We start from the raw sequence: 18,989 nt of genomic DNA, 5'->3' as shown, positions 1-18,989 counted from the left end.
GGAAATATTATTGCAAGACAAAAACTGAATTATGAAATCCGCAAGCAATAATTAGTTTAAATTACTACTTCTACTTGAATAATTAAACACGCTTATTTTCACTCACTGATGTTTTATTCATTACCATACATCTTTCCTGAAAGTTGTTTTTAACGTGAATATTCTTTTATTTGCAAAGATCCCACAGAGATTTACTATGCTAATTTCAATCCTTTCTTCTAAAATAAAAACCACAATAACAAAAACACTCCAGATTATCATCCATTAGTGACTGCTGTGTGGGGTCCATTATCAACTTAAGTCATAGCAACTGGCTGGAAATACTGTGGGTTGTGATAAAGTTATTCACACACCAAAGCTTCCTTCATTTAAAATTCACCGCTGAAAGGACGATATTTAAATAAGCTCGAGATGACTATGAAAATAAAAAGACCCGAGTGCAGAAAGACCACTTAGGCATCAATGAGAAGCGCCCTTTGCTTTTTATCACACCCTCTATTAATGAAAATGTTTTTGCATTTCCACAAATAATGTTTGGATTTTATAAGTCTTATTTTTACACCCTGGAGCTAAGATACCCATAAGCACAGTAATAAAGGCTTAAGGTTTTCATTAAGTAAAGTTACCTTTGGGAATAAGTACTAACTTAAATATAATCCATGAACTAACTCTTCCCTGCTGGGTTATTAGCTGGTATTGGCTGAATGGCAAAACTCCAAATCTGAGCTAATGCCAACAAGCTGGGCCTAAGTCAGACCCTGAACAAACAGAAAGGAGCAACGTTGCCACCACTATAAACCAGCTCCACGAAGACGCAGAAGCCAATAGCCCTCTGAGGGGACCACAAAGCCTACTTAATGTTCAGGCATGCGGGCTGTTCCGCAGAACCGACAACAGCTGGACTCACTGGATTACTATGACAAATATCAAGGAATGTGACTCTGCAGTAAAGTGTGTGTGTGTGTGTGTGTGTGTGTGTGCTCGCGCGTGCACTCTTGCGTACCCCAGCTCTGTTACTCAAGTACGGGCTCCTCCAGAGGAGCAGCGCCTGTCTTGGAACTGGCAAGTCCTCACTGAACATTTGTTGAGTGAAACTAAGTATCTGAAGATTTTTTTAAGGCCCCAACTATATTTCTCTTTCCCCCAACCTCCTTTAAAAGCAATCAGTCACCCATCCCAAGAATGCAACCAACGTGCAGCGCCCACCTCCCAAGGGGAATGTAAATTACTCTCTGAACCTGGCAGCCCCACTGCCTTTCCCCTGGTGTTTTCCCTCCATTAATATAAGTAAACTCCACTGAGTATTTTTCACACGGGTTGCAACCAGTCTTCTGGGGCCATGGGAAAGTGGATTACTCAAAATTTTGAAGTTGCCAAATCAAAAATGACCATCTACTGAATAGATTTATGAGCCGTGGCCCCAGTTTGGCCTTTGATAAATGAAGGGACTCTGAAGGCCACAGGCAGGGGCTCAGCTGATTCTAGAACTCAACATTATCTGCGTCATCATCGTTAGAAGCATCCGGAAAGCAGAGCAGAGCTTCTGCTGGGCTTCTGTTTCTGTGGCAACAGCTTCACTGGCCTGTCACAGAAAGGAATGGAAGGAGGAAGCTGGAGGGGGAGAGGGAAAAGAGGCAAGGGGGGTGTGGAAAGGAGGAAAAGCTAAAAAGAGGGCAAACGGGGACAGGACATGGTGGAAGGCGGCGGGGGGGGGGGAGGTACAGAAGAAGACAGCAAAAGAAAGGATGGGGGAATGTGGGGAGGGGTGTGAGAGAAGGAAGGGAAGGGAGGGGAGGAAACATCAGAAGCTGAGACTTCAGTCAGGCCAAATCACCTACAGATGTGCTTCTATCTGTCTGCAAAGAATGTTCTAGTTTCAGTCATTAAATGTAACACATTTCAACTCTCAGTCAGTGCCCCAAGACACGCTCAATTATCTGATAAACCCCAGGAAAGCTGTGTAAAAACGTCAGTGCAGTGAGAGGTCTAACTCCAAACCCTCACTAATGTCAACATCAGCCCAAAGGTCTGGCTGGCTTAAATCCAGAAGGAAAAAAGAAAGAAAAAAGAAAAGGCCCGGAGACCTGTTATCACCGACCTACAGCCATTAGGACAGGGACCCACTGGTGCCTGATGAGTGAGCGTGCTCGCTGAGCCTCATTAACGGGCCAACCTGCGGGTCCTGCTCGAGATTCCACAAGGAAACAGGTCCTGAAAACCAAAAAGTGTCCAGCCTGAGCTTGGCTGTAGGGCTCTGACAGGGGACAGCAGCCAGGGACTGGGGGACAGGGGGTGGGGGGGCCTCAGTGCAAGGAGCTCAGAATAAGTGGCCAGGACAAGATTCAGTCCACTTCCTGTCCCCCCAGCCCCCCCCCAAGAGCGGATAATTAACAAATAAAAATAACAAGCGCTCTAAATGCAACATGGGATCCTGGCTTGGATCCTGAAAGAGAAAAGGACATGAGGGGAAAAACTGGTGAAATCCCAGGAAAGTCTATAGTTTAGTTAACGGAATTTATACGGATGTTATCATCTTGGTTTTGACAAACGCCCCACGGTAAGCTGGGGACGGGTATACAGGAACTCTCTGGATTACAACTCTTCTATAAATCTAAAATTATTTTGTAAAGTTTTCAAAGAAAAACAACAAGGTCTGTTTAAAAACAAGACTCCTGTTTTTCTCACACTGATTTATTTTTTTCATATAAAACCAGCGCCCTTGATAGGGTTTAACTATCATAAAGCTCTACTGGAAGGCCGACTGAAACATTACAGCGAAAGCTGTACTCCTGCAGCAAAAGTGAATTACTGAACTCGGAACATGTTAGCAGTGTCCCTGCGCTTTGGACCTGGGATATAAGGAGTGGCGTGTCCCCGTGCATCAAGGAGCGAGGTTTCTGTCTGACAGAACTAGAACAGCTTTGAAGAGCCTGCCTTTACAACCTCCTCACACTGCACGCTCTGGATTCCCTGCCTCCTGAGCCTTCTCCAGAGAACCTCGCTCCCCTCGCTTCATGGGTCCAACCACCAGCCCTGCCTAATCTGCAGGCTCCTCCACGCGTCGCAGCCTTCACACAGGCCACTCCCTCTGCCCGAATGCTCTTCCATCTCTTTCCTGCTGAACAACGTCTACCCATCCTCTAAGACCCCCTGTGACTCTGGCTGAAACTGCGCCCCCAGGGCTATCCTTTGTGCCCCATGGCATCTTATGCTCCACCCACCAGAGCAGCTATGATGCACTAGAAGTATACGTCCACCTGTTTCTTTCTCCCAAAGAGGCCAGGAGTCTTTCAAGGAAGGGTGAGACGCTGTATTCATCTCTGCATCCCACTCCCATCCCCAGCACCCAAGTCTTGGGACAGATACTCAATGAATGAAAGCCTAGGAGTCAAGAATATGGGCAATTCTTTTAAAAGAGAAAATACCAGTATACAACCTTCCATCTTCTGTTAAAGGGTCAAAAAGGTCCTATTTGTCAGAAGTGAAGGAAGCAAGCCCTTTAAAGAGAAACAGATTTTTGTTACAGAATGACGGGTCCATTTCCACAGATAACACGAGTCCCGCACAAGTATCCTCTTCTGACCAGAGAGCTGAGAAGCTTTTCAAAGGTTTTGGTTTCCTTGACAACAGCATTGCTGGAGACAAGCAGGGAAATAATTAAAAAGTATGTTCTCTTTGCTCCGAACTCCTTAAGTGTTTATAAGCAATAATGAACAGGCCAGGCTCAGTGTGCACGGCGTCAGTACGGACGAGCCGAGGACATGCGGGGGCACCCCGTCCTGCCACCTCCTCCAGCGGGGCCTCCTCTGAACCCGGGGGCCTGGGTGAGGACCTGCCCAGGACCACATTCATCAAGGGAATCAGCCCACACAGGTCAGATCCGCAACAACTGCGCTTGCCAAGCGCCAGGTCTCGGGCCACGTTTAATCCTCACAACAGTCTGCCGAGTCGGGTGCGTATTCTTAGCACCATTTGACAGGAGAGAAACTGAGGTGCAGAAAAGTGAGGGGCAGCCCAGGCCACTCGGCCCAGGGCCCCGGGGAGAGCACACAAACTCCTCAGGCTGTCTCTACACAACTGCCCCAAGCCTCCGCTCTGACCCTCAGATCTCATCGCAGGGCAGCCAAGGCCCTGGAATAAAATGCCTGTCCCCAAGCCCCACCGTCCTGCCAGCCCACGTCCCCGCTCGGGACCACTTGCTGTGGCTACGCTCAGGCAGCAAGACTGTGCATCCCTGCACCCCTGCCCTGGGGCCGCGAGGACACGCAGAGCCATGCCAGTCCTATGGCGGTGCTCAGCCCTGAACTTGATTTAGGTGCCTCCTTCTCCGTTCAGGGCGGCTTTTCATGCTGTGTTTTGTTTTAACAGCTTTACTGTATTCGTGTCTTTTATAGTAAGCCTCGTCAAATCTTTTCTCGATTTATGATTTATAAATAAATAATAAATAAACAAACATACAAGCTGCAAGCATCGGCCCAAGCCCATTACCTGAGAGTGTAAAGGCAAACATTTCAGCAGATGGGGAACAATCATTGCTTTGATTTAGTGTCCAGCTATGATCTTCGAAGCCCTTTACAAAGCCCAGCCACCTCTGCAGGGATGCTTCCTGCACGGATTGGAGGTGGGGGACGGCGTCAAGGTGTGTGGACAAGACCAGCCCCAAGAGCCTCCATGCCCCTGAGGTCCAAGGAGGCCCACAAAAGTGCGGCAGACCGAGTAGGTGTTATTCATTCATTCCCAAATGTTTTTTCAGCACCTACTATGTGCTCAGCTCACCTCCCAGAAGGGGAGATACAACAAAGGAAGAAGATAAACTCCCTGCCATCATGGAATTGTTATTAGAGTTCTTCTCATTTCACAGATGAACTAGTTAAGACTCACGAAGATTAAGGGTCCTGCCAACACACACGTGACTGCCTTCTGGAGTTCCCAAGCAGGAAGGGCACAGGGAACAACCCCAGAAGGCAAGAGCAGAGAGAGGGGAGATCAAATACCAGCTCTGTGCTTGCCCCTCTCTGCTCCTCAGTTTTCTCATCTGTAAAATGGACATAAGGATGCTGCTAATGATGGTGCCAGCTTACATTAGGGAGCGCCTGCTGTATGCTCACCAACGAGTTTTCCACGAGTTTTCTTGCTTAATCGTCAGATGACTGAGATGGATGCTATGATTACCCCTGCTTTACTGATGGAGAAGCTGAGGTCCCAAGAGTTATGTAACTTACTCAAAGCTACACAGTTAGAAAGTGCGGGGGCCAGGGTTGAGCACACACCCTCACCCACCACAGTGAGACTGCAGCTCTGCTGACTGCCCTGTGCCACAGCTGGGGGTAAATGAGATGCAAAAGCCCAGTATGGAGGCTGACCCAACACAGGAAGCAGCAGCTGGCCTCATGCCACCGACTGTCCAGGCCTAGAGCCCACAAGAACCCCCGCCTGGCTCCCCTCAGTGGGCCCCAGCACTGCCTAGGCCCACCCTCCCTGGCCCCCCTACAGCGTGGCAGTCAGCACAGCACAGGGCCATCCCTGTCACCCAGCCAGCTGCCCACCGCCTCGTCCTCTAAGACCCGGCTCAACCTTCCCCTTCCCTGAAGTCTGGCTGGTCCTCAGCCCCTGTCCCCAAGAGAGCCACCCCACTGCCCTTGTCTTCCCGTCCCCAGCACAGAGGGCCCCTGGAGGGCCTGTCACACTGTCAGTCTGTTTTGATGCCTGTCCCCCATTAGCTTCCTTGCCAGCAAGGGTGTCTGATCCCCTCCGAGCCTGTCCAGAGCCAGCATTTAATCAATGGCTGGACCAACGGATGCTCAATCAAAGGAAGTGCTAGGGGAAGCAGGTCTCCTGATACAGACTCGGAGGGGCAACTCATGCACTCTGGCACCTGGTGCCCCTCTGGGGCCCTCGCCGCTCACACCACACACAGAGCCTAAAACAAGGCCCGAGCAACTCACTGGCCGTACAACAGAGAGTCCAGAAGGCCTGGCTCGCACATCCCAAGTCTACACCCCAATGACCAGTGGCTGACGTCATGCTGCTGAGCCGGAAAATAGGCAGACGCAGCCCGGGTGCCTGGAGAGGCTGCTGGCGTCAGTGGGCGCCCGCCAGATTATTCGTTCAACAAATCAAGGCAACTGGAGGCAAACTGGACCGCCAGCCCCCTGTGCTTAGGAACGAGGCTTAGTAGGCAATTACAGAATAAACCCTGGCTTGAAGTTTCTTGATAATACCTTCCATTTGTAAGGGTTTAGAGTTTACAAAGTGGTTTCACACATCTAACCTCATCTGATCCTTACAGCCCTGTGAGGTAATTATTTCACAGATGAGAACACGGAAGCCCAGACAAATCAGGGGAGGACTCGCTACCTCATTCTGAACATGTGCAGGCCAGGGCTGCCGCGTGTCAAGACCAAGCTTGGGGCTGGCCGTGGGCAGCAGAGCCACTGTTCCAGAAGGGGCCTTGGAGCCTCGACACACACCCGCACCCACCTCCCTGCCCACTGGCAATGTGGGCTCCAGCCTGCCCTGAACCCTTCCATCCTCAGCCCTTTTGAGAGGAATCCGCTTGCCATGGTGACCAGTTCTTGAGTGCTGGAAGGTTCTCCCTCCCCTGTGCTGACTCTGTCCCCTGCAATTTCCACCTTTAGTCCTGCTCCTGCCCTAGGAGCAAATCAGAGTGCGTCTCATTCCTCTTCCCCACCAAGGCCCTGCCAGCACCTGGGGACAGCCACATGCTCCCCACTTGTCCCCCCCACCACCTGGCTAAGAGCATCACAACGAGACCCCGAGGAGCCAGGACATTTCAGAACACACTTGGGTGAGAGCAAAAGAACATGAAAAGAAACCAGGATGAGAACAAACAACTTCTCTAAGCAAAGGTTACAATGAAAATGAGTTTTAATTTGTGTTTTTGTACCTTTCAAAATAACACTTCAGCTAGTTTAGAAAGAGACCACTTCTGTTTATAAAAGCCCTTGAGTTTTCCTCCAGTTGCCAGGGCTTGTGTAAACACACTGTGAGCGGGGAGAGAGAAATTGCTACTTGTGAAACTTTTAATGCTAGCACCTATGTGAATTAGGATCATAAACTCAGCAGGTCAGAAATGTTCTGAAAGCAATTTGGGTGTTAGTCTAAGTAATTATAGGTCACATTCACTTAGATAAGAGCCTTTGCCCCCTCGGGGCTCCAAGGGAAAATTCTAGGCATGATAGTTAAGCAAAATAGTTGGTTATTACACAGGCTTTGTGGTGGCAGTGCAAATTGGTATAATCCTTTTGGAAAGCAATCTGACAGGAGATGTATCTGGACCCATGAAAATGTACAACCCTTTGACCCAGCAGTCCCACTTCTGGGAATCAATCTGAAAGAAATAATCCAACAGAAAAGGTTTCATGCATGAAGATAACCACTTCAGCATTATCTATAATAGCAAAAATTAGCAACCACCTAAGTGTCCAAGGACAGCTAAGTAAATTACAGCTAATCAACTCGATAGAGTATCATGGAACCAGTGGAAATGGACGGCCCTCCAACGACGCAGAGGCAGCCGGTCGCGCTGTGGCAGGAGAGGCTGGGAGAGAATGTTAAGTGGGAAAAGCAGGCTGCAAAATTGTGCGTGCACCCTGTGAGAAACACAAGCCCATATGGACCAGAAATTGATGGGAGAGTGTTAAAAGGATAATCATAATTTTAGTGTACGTTGGAATTGGGAGATCTTCCCCCATCATTTTGTAATGCTGTTAAATCATCTTCGTAAAGGGCAAAATGGAGGGCAGGGAGGAGAGGCAGGGGGACCAAGGGAGGCTTGGACCCTGTAGGATCGTGTTTCGGTCACACAGTTTGGAAATCCAACCAAGCAGGAGGCGGCAGTGGCAGAGCTGGGGCTGACCTGCACACACGCGCCGGAGCGGGGATGTGACACCGTTGTGAACACTACAAACATGCCCCCAAATGGAATTACAGATGAGGATAAAACCGCAGTTCTCAAACCCTTTGGTCCCTTTGACACTCTCTAAAGCGAGGGAGGACTCCAAAGAGCTGCTGTTTATGTGAGTTTTAATCCCTCCACATTTAGCATATTAAAAATTAAAACCGAGGACATTTTAAAATATGTACTAATTTATGTAAAAGTAACAATAATAAACTCATTACACGTTAACATAAATAACGTATCTCTTATGAAAAATAACTGTTTTCCAAGGCAAAAAAAAAAAGAGTGAGAAAGCACTGTTTACATTTTTGCCATCTCTTTAATGGCTGGCTTAATACAAGACAGCTGCGTTCTCATAGCTGCTTCTGCATTTAATCAATGGCAACAGCACACATCCCATAGCCTCCGGAAAACTCCACGTACACTCATGAGAGAATGAGAGTGAAAAGGCAAGGAACTTCTAGGTGTTATTATGAAAATAATTTTCACCCCACAGACCCCCATGAGAGGGTCTCGAGGACCCCTAGGGGTTTGCAGACACACTGAAAACCACTGCAATAAGCTACAGCATTAAAAACTGCTGCTGTAATGGGGAGGGGGCGATTTAAAATTGTATGTATAGCTGGAACTCAACAACGTGGAATTTTTTTGAAGAGTGGATGGAAATATACTAAAAAGTCTGCAGTCATTGCCTCTGGGTGGAAAGACGCTGGGCAATTTCTTTCTTTATGCCTTCCTGTTTTTTCCATAGTGTATGTGTATTTCTTTTATGGTCAAAAACAACATTTCTTTTTGGAGGAATGGCTTGGGTAGCCGCGGTGTATCCGTGCCCTATGGAAGCAGCCGATGGGAAGAAGGTCATTTTAAATCATTAGTAGCCAGCATCCGTGTGGGGAGCGTCACCAAGCGTGGCTGCTCCTGGTATACCCATCGATCGCTGGCACCCGGAGCACATCCATCACAGCACGCACGGCCTGTCCAGACCCACGGAAAGCCGGGGAGAGATGACGAGAATTGAAACTGGCTCCAGCTAATCACTTCTAGATGAAGGTCAAATATAGGTGACTATTTATCAGCACCCGGATGGGAGAGGACATGCTCTAAAGCCAGAGGACAATTACAAAGGGGAAGGTCCACAGACTTGACCACAAAAAATGTTAGGTTTTCTCTGCAAAAAATAAAATAAAACAATGAAATACCAAACTCAAACACCACATGGCAGGGGGTGGGGAGGGACGATTATTTTGACAGGTCAATAGCATTAGTATGTAAATTGCTCTGGTAAGAGAAACACCAAGACTACAGGAGATTAATGGGCAAGAACCACCACCACAAACACTCCTTCAGCCTTAATGAGGTGCCAGGCTCAGTTCTAAAAGAGCTGCACATAAATGAACTCATTTGGTTCTCAAACAAGATACCACTAGATTAGCAAACGTTTAAAAAAGTAATAATTCTAGCGCTGTCGCGGATGAGGAGACATGATCACATTCGTAAATGATGCTGTGTGCCATAAACAGAATTGAGAGATTGGGAATGACATATATACGCTACCATGTGTAAAACAGATAGCTAGTGGGAACCTGCTGTATAGCGCAGGGAGCTCAGCTTGGTGCTCTGCGGGGACCTAGATGGGTGGGATTGGGGGCGGGGGGAGGGAGGTCCAAGAGGGAGGGGATATATGTATACATATAGCTGATTCACTTCATTGTACAGCAGAAACTAATACAATATGGTAAGGCAACTATACGCCAATTAAAAGAAAAAAAGAAAGAAAGAATGAAGTAGATCTGGGCACTGAGAGGGAAAGATGTGCACCACACGTGAGTGAAAAATCCAGCTGGAGGACAGCACAGAGAGTGAAGTTTGCATGCTAAACAAAGACCCCAGTCCTCTTTCCCACTCAGATGCCAGAATGCAGGTAGCAGGGCTGAGCGCACCCCAGGGAGTGGAAGGTTCCTCTCTGGGAAACTGACTAGGCTGAGAGAAAATCATCAGAGATGTTCACATTTGGGGGTCCAGCTTACCTCATCACTCTGTAACAACATCAGTGTGGACAAGCCACACGCACACACACACGCACACACAGAGCCTATGGTCACATCAGCTTTTTTGGGTCTCCCTCCTGAATCAGAATGAGCAGCAGAAAATCTCTAACGTGAAACACAGACACCAAAACAAAAAGACAGGGCTTCCCTGGTGGCGCAGCGGTTGGGAGTCCGCCTGCCGATGCAGGGGACACGGGTTCGTGCCCCGGTCCGGGAAGATCCCACATGCCGCGGAGCGGCTGGGCCCATGAGCCATGGCCGCTAAGCCTGCGCGTCCGGAGCCTGTGCTCCGCAACGGGAGAGGCCACAGCAGTGAGAGGCCCACGTACCGCAAAAAAAAAAAAGACAAAAGGAGCTGAAAAGAGACAGAAACATTTCAGAAAACATGGGAAAACTTTCAAAGAACTCAGAAAGCTAAGAAAAGACCTTGTAAACATGCAATAAAAAATAATACACTATAAATATCTTTTCAAAGGAACATTCAGAAAATAAACAGCTCTTGGAATGTAAAAATATGATAGAACCGAATACTTCTCTGAATATATGTTATACTTCAGTAGAAAAGTTTAAGCATAGGACATCAGAAATAACAAAATCCCAGGAAAAAAAGGATTGAAAGATAAAGGAGGAAATTCCCCAGAAAAATAAAACAGAAAGGCAAAGCAATAGAAAACTAGATAAGAAAAATTAGAAGCTCAATCCAGGGACACGCAGATCATCTAACTAATTAGAGTCCCTGAGTCAACGCCCTTGACCGGCAATAGACGGGGGGTGTCGCCCATCTCCCCGTGGCCCCCCTTCCCTGCGAGGGGCTGAGGTCCGCACACCTCACTCCTCGTGAGGAAAGACAGCCCTGGACCAGCTCCAAGACCCCTGGCAAAGCAGAGCTCCACCCTCCCCGGTGCTAGGTTTCCAAAGCCCTCCTGCCCCTCCTCCGTTTCATGCTGGGTCACAGTATCTTGTGAGGGGGGCTGAAGCATGCTCTCTTTTTTCTTGTCGAGTAAAGAAACTTCAGGAAGCTTGCCAAAGGGAAGCTATGTGAAGGCAGGCTTCCAGGGATGCTGGGCTGACACCGCGGCCTCACTCAGGGGCTCTGGCCCCTGCATCCCGCTCCACTCCCCCAGTTCGCGGGGTCTTTGCTAGAGCCCTGTCCATCTGGGAGAGACGCAGGACTACAAACTGCAGGAGCCGGGAGAAAAGGCTGAGAAGTTGGAGAGACTCACCCACTCCTTCTTTTAAGGGATAAAAATCCTAGCAGTTGGGAGAGGAAACGACCACCATGACAGTTTTTAATGCTGGTTACACAAATAAAGTACCTAGGCTATGATTAAAATCAGCTGATACACATGGGGAAGAAGACTGGAAGGAAACACTCCCTGCCAAATGTTCATAGTCCATATGTTTGAGTGGAGGGTCTATGGTTACATCTTTAATTTTCTGCCTTTTTTTTTTAAAACAAAGGAGAAGGACAAAGCCATCACTGGGCACTAGATAGGGGCCTTTAAGAGTCTTCTGTGTCCGAGTTTTAAAAGCAGCAAGAAATAATTTACTAGATTGTCTCAACTCCTAAGTGTGCCAATTTTGCAATCTGCATTTTTCAATTACATTAAAAGCATTTTCCCAAATTGCTCTATTCTTCCCTTAATGACACAGGATGAGACTGGATGAGGCCGGTTCCCGGAGAACAGAGTCTGCACCTTCACACAGCACTGTTTTCTCCCCATCAGCCTCTGGCACTGGGGACACTGAACTGTTTAAGTTAAACCGAATGAAGTTTTCAAAAGACAGAAAGAAAACACAGCTTGGGTTCTGCCACACTTTCCTCTCTTATCCCTCTTTCAACCCAGGGTTTTTCCTGCAAGTCACAAGCTTACAAGGCCCTTCTGGCAGGCAAGGGAGAAGTGGGAAATATCTCATTTGTTGGCCTCAGAAACGTCGCAGCTTTCATATGGGGGAGAGGAGTGTCAAAACTTCACTTCCCACGAGGAGAAGGTTCCAACCCAGGATCTCACAGCTCCTCCCGGAGGCTCGGCAGCCCTGCTGTCGACCAGCCTAAAGCCCTCACTCCCCGGTCTGTCGTGAACTTTCCCTGGAAGGAAAACCCTTAAAGGATGGGAACAGCGAGGAGCAAACATAGGGTACAGAGAGGGAAGCAGCCGAACACTTCCTACACCTGACCTCCCTGCGTGCCCTCGGGCAAGTGTCTTCCCCTCTCTGGGCTTCTGTCAAATGCAGATGGAACCAGATGATCTCTGCATGCACACACATGCGCGCGCACACACACACACACACACGCGCGCACGCGCGCGCCCACACACCACCCATTCTCTCCTCGCCTTCACCTAATTACCCTCGATGCACTGTTAATCATTCACTCCCCAAATACCAAACGCCCACCACCACAACCCAACCCTCCTCCCCAGCTGTGCGGCTCTCATTTCCAATAGATTTGCCTCGTGCTTGGAATAAATTGCCGATCACCTGCATAATGCTCCACGACTCCTCGCTGTACACACCACATCCTTTCTCAATCTCATTTTGTAAAATCCGTCAAGAATAATTCTTTCAAAACTGAAATAAACCCTCACTCTGGCACTTGAATCCATAAATTCCTTGTCTTTGAATCTGAGATATACTACTTTCTACAAAGCACATCTAAGATACCCTCACATAATCTGATACGCTAACAATGATAAATCAACGGGATCCTGTAATACATAAAAATGCAAATCCAAACCACCACGGAAATCACCTCATCTCCTGATGCCCCTTACAAGAACCACAAGGCTTTGAAGCTGGGCAGTGCTTGGGCACCCCCCAGGTGAGGGGATATGCTTTTCCATCCTTTATTCTCAGAGGCAGAGGAGCAGAATGGGTCTTCTAGCTTTTGTTGCTCAGGCTCTGGAGCCTGACAGCCAGTTGCCTCTACCGTTTACCAGCTGTGTCACCGTGGACAAATCCCTTAACCCTCTGTGCCTCGACTTCCTCACCTGTAAAATGGGAATAATAAGAACGCTTGCCTTGTACGCCTGTTATGAAGACGAGATGGGGTGTTTTAGGGGTGTGCCTAGCAGGTGGTGGGCGCTCCGGGATGGTTGGCTCTCCCCATCCTCTCATCTGTATCACAGGCAGAGGTCGCAGCCTCCAGGACAACGTACATAAGAAGGGGACCCGAGGCCCACCTGGCGGCACACCTGCCCTACCGGGCACTCACCCTCCTGGGTCTCTTCAGGTGGGAAATCGCTGCCCCCAGCACTGCCAGAGGCCCAGACACAGAAACACTCTGCAAACTCGCAAATGTTGCTGGGTCCACGCTCTTCCATCACACTTGAACGCGATCAGTTTGGAGACGTGGACCCAGCCCTCCAATATAAACTTCCAAGCGCACAGCGCATGAAAACGGAGCGGGTAAATGGCTTGCTACAGACAATCTCAAAAACTTTCTAAATTTTAAAAGTAGCCATCTCAGGAACAGTAACATTGAAACTCTTGAAAACTATATAGCTATAGACAGATTATGAAAAGATTCACAAGAACAAGAGTTACATGAAGTCAGAGGATTCTGGGTGACTTGTCTTTCATCCAGTTGTTTTTAATTAATAGATCCAGATGCAGGGGAGTCGGGAACCTGTTTCTTCAGCCCCTCCCACTGGTAGGCACTGGGCTGCATCTTCTCATTTCTTTTCCACAGCAACAACCCTAACAGGTAGCCATTATCCCCATTTTACCAGTAAGAAAAATGTGGGATCAGAGAGGCTAGGTGATTTTCCCAAAGTCACAAAGCTACCAAGCAGCAGATATGAAATGGCAACCCAGGAGTCTCAAATAACAATGGCACTGATGGAGGCTGGCCAGTCAAATCAGGTTCTACTCACCACATACAAAGGCTTTAGCTAAAGCTTGGGTTCAAATCAAGGCCCTCCTTAACTGCATTAAAGCAGCAAAAAGACATTTATGTATAGCCATGTTCACTGCCATACTGACTATTTGAAAAACAAAAGCAGGAAACAATAGGACACAACATGGAAATGACCAAGCAAAGTTTGGAATCTGAGAGAGTGAGAAAAATATGTTCGGGGAAAGTTTTGAATGAGGTAGAAAAATGCCCCTTACAAACAGTACAAAAGATGCGGGTGGGGGGCTTCCCTGGTGGCGCAGGGGTTGAGAGTCCGCCTGCCAATGCAGGGGACATGGGTTCGTGCCCGGGTCCGGGAAGATCCCACATGCTGCGGAGCGGGTAGCCCCGTGAGCCATGGCCGCTGAGCCTGCGTGTCCGGAGCCTGTGCTCCGCAACAGGAGAGGCCACAACAGTGAGAGGCCCGTGTACCACAAAAAAAAAAAAAAAAAGAAAGATGCGGGTGGGGAAGCGCACAGTCAAAACCACACACACTCTGCAGCACTAGACCGATTCTGTAAACGTAGAGGGATGCGCTAGTCCTGACCAGGGGAGTCCCTGTGTTAATGAGCTGCTGGCTCGGGGTGGGGATTGTCAGTGATTTCTGTTTTCTCCTTCATTCTTCGAGTTTTCTGCATTTTCAAAGTCGGTCCCTGGCAGCAAGAAACATGCCGTATGCCTCTGGGAGTCTTCTCGATGCCTGGCAGAGGGCTCTGCACACGGGGCTGACAATCAGGGCTGCCCGTGTTTGGCCAAAGCAGGATACATTCCGTTTGTGCTTTTTCCTTCAAAAAGGGCCTCAAAGTCTGAATTCTACCTTTACGTGGAACGGGTATTCAAGCATGTTGAGCCAAGTGAAGACAGGGGGAAATGAAAAGAGTGTACAGGAGGGTATTCGTGCTGGGATTACAACTACAGGAACAGATGCACAGTACCGACAGGGCCAGGGAGGGACGGGCAGGAAAGAAAACAGAGCATCAATGAGGAATTATGAGTCATTGTTTTGTTTTACTTAATTTCTCCAGCTGTAAATTTTTCAAAACTAATATAACCATAATTTACCACTCACAGAACATTTAGAACATATTAAAATAAGTAGCTTTCTGCTGTAATGTGCCCAATTGAAATTTACGAATTCCAAAGCTGCATTTTAAGGAAATGAAGGAACTGGCGCTCCACATTCTTTAGATTAATCACATGGATTGTGCTGTTTTTCTCCTGATCAGAAAAGAAATCGTATTTCAGTAAATGTTACCTTGAATCAAGGATTCTTCCACGTTCTAGAAGCTTGGAGGAGCAGCTTATACTGTCTTACTGTGCCCCCTAGTGGCAAAGAGCATTTATGCACGGCAAAGACAATCGTTTCCCAAAGGCCTGAAGTAAAATCCAAAATAATTTTTTAATCTTTATTGATCACTTAACATGTACAAAACTTTGTGCCAGGTGCTCTGGGGAATATAAAAGTGGATTTGGTACAGTTCCCATGCTCAAGAAGTTTAAAATCTACAAGCAGACACGGTTCCATGGCAATGCAGGTAGAAAGAGATACCACCCCATGGTTAAGGAAGGGTGAAAATTCCCAGGGAGAGCAAGAAAGGGAGCACGCAGTAAGTGCCTCCTATGTGCCAGGAGCCACACCAGGTAATTCATAACTAATAGCATTTATTTTTCATGAAAACCCAGCAAGCTATGCATAACTACCTCTACTTTACATAACACAGGTTGAGGCTCAGAGAAGTGAAGTAACTTGCCTGATATCACACAGCCAGTCAGCAGCAGAGGGAGGATTCAAATTGAAGTCCTATGACCCCAGCCCCCAAGCTCTCCCCTCCTTCTTGACCAAGGGGGTGGGGGGGGGTAAGAAGGCACTCTGGTAGACTTTAACTGAAAGACAAGGGGAAGGTACCCTCCAAAGGGAGCACAGAGTGGCGGGGGGGGGGAGGGGGGGCGTGCCCTGTCGCACCCACCTCTTCTAGCTCATTCCCTACTCACCCAGCATTTGCTCTCCGCCCAGGACTGGGCTGCAGCAAGCCAGGACTCCTGCCTGCACCCACGATCCTGTCCCCACCCCAGATAAGGCATCCACACAGTGCCTCCCAAGCACCCCTCCAGCTCCTACCAGACCACAAGGACACCCACGCGGCCCACCTTCCGACACCAGGGAGGGAAAAGCTGCCAGCTGCCCACCGGTACACACAGAACCCTGAGGGCCCAGCACTTCCAAGGCCCCAGCCGGGACTTCCCTCCCCAGCTTCCAGCCCCCCGCCCCCAGCTGCTCTCCACCCATCTTCCCATCCTGGCTCCTCCAGCCCTGCCTCAAGGTCTTCACACTGAAAAGTTGCTTAACGTCGATTTGCCAAATAATTCTGTCACTGAAAACTGTCAAACATCATAAAGCAGAGAGGACCCTGGCCAGACTATTTGCATCTATGGCTTGTAAAGGCCCTGATTTTCGAGACACCCACAGTAAAAAGATGGTCAGGAGATGCGGACCCCAGCAGCCATGACGGCAGCCACACTCTGCCCCTGGGGCCACCCCCAACGCCACTCTGCAGCCCCACCATGAGAGACGGACAGCGCCGGGGGGCAGGGCTCCCTGGAGGGTGCCGGGCCAAGCAAGGAGCCAGTGCCCGCGTCATTGCCTGCAGCAGCACGCACCACCGTCCTCGGAACAGATGGGCGACGCAGCCGTGCCAGGCCCCGCCCAGGGCAGCCCCACGGCCAGGGGAGGCCTCAGGGAATTGCCCCAAGCAGGGCTTGCTTTCCTGTAACAGAGAGTCCCTCTGCCTGAGCAGCCGTCCCAAGGTGGACCAACTGCGCCCTCTTCTGGTCATGAGCTGTCACAGCGGGTTGGCTGCTCCCAGGTCCCCTCCGCAGGGCCTCCCCGCCTCCCCAGCACACAGCCCGCAGGCTCATCTCTACACGACCACCCGCTACACGGCCGAACAAACACCACGCCCCGAGTCAGCGGCGTCACTCAGACGCTCTCTGTTCCAAAACTATCATGGGATGCCCCTGCTCAGGAAATCTAAACTTCCTGGGCAAAAGTGACCGGAGCAGGGCCCGCAGAGCACCTCACTGAGGCCGGGTGCAGACCGGTCCCCACAGGGCTCCAGGCCTGCCCTTCCCCACCAGGAGACACAGCCCCGAGGGCGGGTGGGCAGCAGACACATCCCTCCACCCAGCTCTGCCCACAGCGACCCAGCCTGTCCTCTGAGGCCCCCGGCAAGCTTGCCGCCTCCTCAACAAATATCGTATATTAACGCATGTATGTGGAGCCTAGAAAAATGGTACAGGTGAACCGGCCTGCAGGGCAGAAATGGAGACACAGATGCAGAGAACAAACGTATGGACACCAAGGGGGGAAAGCAGCGGGGTCGGGGTGGTGTGATGAATTGGGAGATTGGGACTGACATGTACACACGGATGTGTATAAAATGGATGACTAATAAGAGCCTGCTGTATAAAAAATAAAATTAAAAAATAAAAAAAATAGGAAGAAAAAAGGAGAAAATTTAAATACCTGCATGTTCGTGCACACACACACATCACGCCACATACTATACACACATACACATACACACACACAAAAGCCTGGGCTGCCCGTGTCTGGCAGACTGGCCCCGCCCCCTGGGGGTCCTAGGAAGGGGCTGCCCACGCCCTTCAGGTGGCCCACCTGTAACCATGCCACTCTCCACAGAACTCCACCACACCACGGGCCCGGCATCAGACTGGGGGCTTTAGACACAGCACCTGGGCGTGTGTCCCACCTGAGAAGCCCCGGCCGTAGGTCTCACAAGCTTGTCTCATCGAGAGGAAAGAGGCTCAGAGAGGTCAAGTGCCTTGCCCAAGATCACGAAGCTTTGGGGATGGAGCCAGCCCTTGAGCCCAGATCATTCTAACTCCAGGGGCCAGCCAGACACTGCCCACCAGGAACCCTCCAGACAGGCTCCTGACCAGAGGGACAGGTGCAGGCTCACGGGAGGAAGGGCCAAGAAGCCCCAGGACTGGGGGATGGGTCCAAGCACGTGACAACGCACACCAGGGACACGAGGAGCCTCCTGAGCTGACCACAGGGCCCCCGAACTCGCAGAAAAAGCAACAAAGATGTGCATGTAAACCCTGGGGCTCCAGGCTGCAGACAGGACACGACACTGTCCCCACAGAACTCCATCAGCCTCGCAGACAAGAACACAGACACGTCATTCCAGGACTCAAACGTGCCACCTAAAATGACACTCATCGACACAGGTCGTTTCCAAGACTTCACTGTACTTGGGCTTCCTTTCTTAGCTTCCAAAAATGCCTCCTGGGAAAAAAGCTCAAAATGAAACGTGCAAATACAGTGTCCTCGGCAGGCAGGATCCAGAACCGTGAGGAAAACAGGCGGGGAAGCTGACATCTATTGAGCACCTATGGGGCTCCTGCCTCTGCGCCAGGGGCTTTGGAAGCGTTTTCGTCACACAGTCCCATGACCCAGGTACAACCAGGCCCTTCACAGATGAGCCTCCAGACTCAGAGGGGGCGGCTTGGGCAGCTGGCCAGCCACTCACAGCAAAGCTGCATCCGAAGCCACGTCCCTGCAACTCCAAAGCTACTTTCTTTCCAGGAAGCTTTTGCTTGGCTCACGTGTATTTGGCACCAACTATGTACTGGGCTTTGCTAGGGGCCGAGGAAAGTGAGGAGGGGGACAGAGGACAGTCTGGGGCGGCGGGGGGGGGGGGGGGGGGGGCGTGGCAGGTTAGGGTCCTGGAGGGCAGGTTCCAGGCAGGTGTGACACACCTGTCACACTACCTACCTGTCCACATGGGCACTGCTTACTACAAGTCTGCCTTACCTCAGGAGCTTTTAAAATAAATAAATAACAACCAAAAAAGAGTTTCTGCGTAAACCGGAAGTCCCCGGCAGGGCATCCAGAGCCCTCCCCGCTCTGACCCTGCCCTCTTCCCCAGCCTCGGGCCCCTCACCCCATCATGGGCCTCATAGCCGCCCATGCTTAGAGCCAAGCCCACCCCCTTCACCAAGTGAAACTTCCCTCCTGGAAGCCTTCACCAAGCCCTCTCCAGCTGAGCTGCTGCCCTCCCCCGGGTGCCCTCAGCCCCCATGGAACCCCTTGGGGCCCCAT

At 50.0% G+C, this 18,989-nt stretch overlaps 1 protein-coding gene across 2 annotated transcripts in view; it reads right to left on the bottom strand.

Moving 5' to 3' along the window:
• WDR25 (WD repeat domain 25) overlaps positions 1–18,989 on the bottom strand; it is a 143,994-nt gene that overhangs the window by 119,876 nt on the left and 5,129 nt on the right. The window lies entirely within an intron of this gene.

This window comes from Delphinapterus leucas, chromosome 2 (assembly GCF_059928025.1).
Source record: "Delphinapterus leucas isolate spDelLeu-1000000601 "Yukka" chromosome 2, BTC_Dleu_Yukka2, whole genome shotgun sequence".
NCBI classification, from domain to species: domain Eukaryota; kingdom Metazoa; phylum Chordata; class Mammalia; order Artiodactyla; family Monodontidae; genus Delphinapterus; species Delphinapterus leucas.
Note: the sequence above shows the minus strand (reverse complement) of the source record. Positions and strands in the feature narration are given on the sequence as shown.